This window comes from Pterocles gutturalis, unplaced genomic scaffold (assembly GCF_000699245.1).
Source record: "Pterocles gutturalis isolate BGI_N339 unplaced genomic scaffold, ASM69924v1 scaffold19628, whole genome shotgun sequence".
Lineage (NCBI taxonomy): Eukaryota > Metazoa > Chordata > Aves > Pterocliformes > Pteroclidae > Pterocles > Pterocles gutturalis.
Window position 1 is genome coordinate 45,250 of NW_010126109.1, and position 4,774 is coordinate 50,023.

Genomic DNA, 4,774 nt, shown 5'->3' on the forward strand with positions numbered 1-4,774 from the left:
TACAAGCCTTTTGCTCTTCTAATTGAAATGGGCTACTCCCATACTGGTACATTTAATAGCACTAGGAGATACTCTTAGGATGGGAACTCAGCCCCCTGCACTGTGGTAACAGTTCCGGGAATAGTTTTGACCTGTTCCAAATAGCACTTTCCCAAGTAACTCCTGACTGCTGTCTGGGAATGAACACCAACAACTCCTAGTAAACACTTTGAATGCAACCACCCCATTTTGGGAGGTAACAAAGTTCATTAGCAATGGAAACAGGCAGTCTCAGGCCTCTTGGCTTCAGAAGTGACAGTGATTGACAGTGTTTAATTCATTAGCACATATGCAGCTGTGGTGGAGTGAAGCACAATACTGGATTTGGGAGCCGAAAAACTCTTAAGAGCTGTCATGGGAAAACACTGACTCTGCTGCCAGGGTCATTGAGTAACGTGCTAGGAGGGGACAGTGCATGACTGTGGAAATCAGTCCATGTTGCAGACTCTTTCTGTGAGTCCTCAGATATACGGCTTTGCATTTCACAACTATTCTTCGGGCAGAGAGTCCTTTCTTAAAAGCTGTTACATAAAAGCACATACTTGAAGCTCAACAAGTACATGTAAAATGCAGAAACATGAATCTGCTAGGTGTTCCACTGAGAATGGTGTAGTTTAGGGACTTAGACTCGGCATCCTGCACTCACAAGCTACTTGTAGATGAGAGACTCTGCATGCATTTCTTATTGTTTGGGACTAAATGCATGTGCTGCCCCCATTCTCACTGGGGTGAGACAAAGGGGTGGATATAAAAGTCAGAGTAAGCCTAGGGTCCTCTGGCCTAGGTAGGAGTTCCCATGCTCTAAGAGGGTCACAAGCCTTGACAGTCGAGAAGCAGAATGCTCCATAGTTAACCCCAGCATGCAACTGTGGAAGATCTGAAGACCCACAACTAATCTCCTTGCACGACCTGAGGTCTAAAATCCTGTGCAGAATACAGGCTTTAACTTTGTGTGTCACTTGGTCTTAACTCCTGTCTAGTTGGGCAACTTCTGTCACATCTACAAGGCAAACAGAAGAGCCAGTCCAGAAAATGATTCATCCTTAAGGACATGAATAACGATACGGACTCAGGCCCCAGTATCTTATTCCAGCCACAAGTTGCAGAGCACTGCTCACTAAGCTTTTCATTTGAGACGGTATTCCTCTCAGAACAAAGATGTAAAGAGATTTAGATTAGATATAAGGAAGAAATTCTTTACTGTGAGGGTGATGAGTCACTGGAGCAGGTTGCCCAGAGAAGCTGTGGATGCCCCATCCCTGGAGGTGTTCAAAGCCAGGTTGGGTGGGGCTTTGAGCAACCTGGTCTAGTGAAAGGTGTCCTTGCCCATGGCAGGGGAGTTGGAACTCGATGATCTTTAAGGTCTCTTCCAACCCAAACCATTCTGTGCTTCTATGATTCTATGCAAATAATTTTTCTGCCTACACATAAAGTTCTTGGCTTTAAGTCTGACTAACATTAAAAATGCATCAATTAAAAAGGCTTCTTGTAATCTTCATTACCGCTTCCCAATGAAACCAGTGGCAGTTAATCCTTTTGCTTTAATTGATGGATATTGAAATGCCAGGACACAGAAAATTATACTGTCTTTTATGCCAGTGCTTTTGGAAGAAAACAAGAAAGCACAATACTTCTGCACATATCATAAATCTATTTCTTTCTCTTGACAGCTTTTGAAAGATAATGGCCACTCTTATTACTGCTGAAAACAAGACAGCTCCTGAATTCCTTGTTTTCTCAAGCTGTAGGATCTCCAGCATTACAATTCTGCTCTAATGAATGTGCACAAGTATACTAAGAGCCATTCAAAAACAGTAACAAAAAGTAAAAATACAGAATCCTGAGCCAGGTAAATCATTATAGCCACTTCAGAGAGGAGACAACCTGATCAGCCACTAAGACAACAAAAGTAGCATCTAGAGCTGAATGAGATGGACACATCAGTTTCCAAATTCATTGCCAGTAAGTAATGCTAAAGTGATATTTCTCCCAATTCAGCTGAAAAACTAAAAACCATGTGTAATGCATATATCATGTTAGTTTCACACATCTGCTCAGAAGTTTTATGTTTTTTTTAAACAACAGCAGGACTCCCCCTCTCAAAACCAAACCCAAAATACAAAACTGAATTTAATTCAAGACGCATCTTTTTGCAGCACCAGGAAGCATACCGACACTTCTCCTCACTTCAACATGTTTAATTGGCTAAGCGTAACAACTTCCTCAACTTTTGCAGAAATTAAAATCAGTTGCTTAACACTATCAAAGGCTACCCACAAGAAAAGCTGCCCTTTTTTTTTCAGTAAGGTCCATGGCGGGTGTGTTCTTACTAATGCTCTTGTTCCTTCCTCCACAAGGGCTCTGCCTTGTGTGTTGCCATATGTGTCCTGGTCAGGTACTTGCTATGATCCACAAGCCAGGTTGGCTCTACTAGGGCCATTGCTGCTCCTCTGTCACACGGCCTAACAAAATCAAATGCTAAAATTGAAGAAATTACAGAAGTTGATGCAAAAGTCAATGAGATTGCTGTCCATTTATGCAGGTTTCCCACAGATTCTGTGTTGGGAGATGGAGAAAGAGACTCCAAGTGGAGGCGCAGTTGGGATTTTCACAAATGAAAGCCATTTTCTAAAGTGTGAATGATGCTGGAGGGCTGATAACACCATTTGTGAAAATAATCCCACGAAAAGGCATGTATTTAAAAATTTAGCTATTAAGGAAATTGCAAATAACCTGAGCAGGGACACCAGTGGCTTTTGCTGGTATACAATTATATATGCCTCCTCTCACATCTACTCCTCTGTGCAGAGATTTATCACAGCAACAAGAAGTTTACAAGGTTTAGGTAAATTCAGAAAGCTACAAGCAACTGCCATGTTTCCCACAACTGGGCCATGACAAGGGGCAAGGTAGTAAAAACACCTCCATCTGTCAGCAACAAGCATGCCCTCAGCTCTATACGGATTCTGGTTCTTCTCCTCTACCTCAACCATAACCCACACCTGCAGGACAGAGTCCACTTTGGGGTAACAAGAAACAACAAATGTCAGCCATGTCCAAAGTTGTCAGTATGAACTAATGTACATTTTTGGGGGGGGACTGGGGTGGGGCTTTATCTTTTGCTGGAACCTATAAGGTGAATGATTACAATGTGAAACAACCCATTAAACTATATGATGTTGATGGCTCTTCACCCACGCCCTTTCCTGGAAAGAAGGGCCATCCTCTAGATATTTAGTTCACATGTTTCCCAGCACAACTCCTTCCAGTAGCCACATACCAAGCTTAACGCAGCATTCACAGACTTCACTGGGAGTAATGCACAAGCATACTAAGGAGGACTTGGACAAATCTAATGAGAGTGATCAAACCTGTGCTATCTTTGGCTGGTAGGCATTCTTGTCTGCAAGTTCTTGAGCATGTGTTCCTGTTCTTGGGGATAAAAATTAAAAAAATGGTACTAGCTAATTTTAGGTATAAGGCTTCAAGAAAGTATAAAAATAGGTTCAAAAAAAACCCGAACAACTTTCTCAGCAGAATTATTTTCATCACTTCCCACCCACACCCAAAACTAATCTTTCCTGTCAGCCCACTTGCTTTCTTTGTTTTCCTGACTGGATGAATAATACAGCTAGCTATTCTTTCCTCCCACCAACTCATCCAATATTCTTGGAAGTTGTTTTAGACATCAAGTTTCATTTATTATCTGAAGTAATAAGCATAAATCCAGTTTTAAGGAAAATGCAGTTTTGTATAAGTCTATTGCATAGATCTTCCATTCTGTGTGCTCCATCTGCATGTGCAATCTGCTTCTATATTTTCAGCCAGCTTGCATGGGCAGATTAATGTGTACAATTAGAAAGCAACCTCACAGGCATTCAATAAACTGCCTTCATTATTACACTCAAGAGAGTCCCTTTGGATGTCTATAAAAGCCTAGTTTTCTGCCTGTTAGCTAAATAATTGACAATGCTTAAAATAATCAGGAGCAAATGAACAAAATGAAGACCATTGTGGTGAAAGGAAGCAAACAAAAGATTCTCAAGGCTGCAAACCCTTTTTGTGCGAGCCCTCTTTCATTCTCTCTAGCAACGTATATTGAAAGTCTGGTCAGGTTTACATTTGCACTTCTGTGGGGAAAAATTGTTACCAGCCTGCTGTTTGAACCACACATCATAGGGGACTGAAAACTGGCAAGGACACTAGCATTTATTCTGTAAAAATAGATAGACAAATAGAAATTCTGGTTTGATTCAGGTTTTATTTTCTTGCATTTTATGACTTTTGAGAAAAGTGCTTTGGCAGGCAAGTGTATATCAGCTTGGTTTGGTGAACCTCCTTCATTGTGTTTGGAATACACACTTAGAAGCACTCTGGCAAATTCTGTTCCCAGCTCCAAATTCTGAGTAGAATACATTGAGTGCACACATGTACCCAAGTGCAGCACTGCCAGGAATTTTTACAGAAGTACAACCTTCACAAAAACAGAGGCATGAATATGTAACAAAGGGAAAGATGAAGTGATACAAGAGCCATAACGTACTATTAAAAAGAAACCCTATGTGCTAGACTGCTTTCCCATTAAATAAATAGGTAGATAGCTATTAGAAATGCAGTGGACTACATCCAGCACTACAGTTTTTGGGAAGCCAAATTCAAATTAAATAAAAGTACCTTACTAGACAGCTGGGCTAAAACCTTATGGTGAGACATGCTACAGTTCGGGCAGAGATTC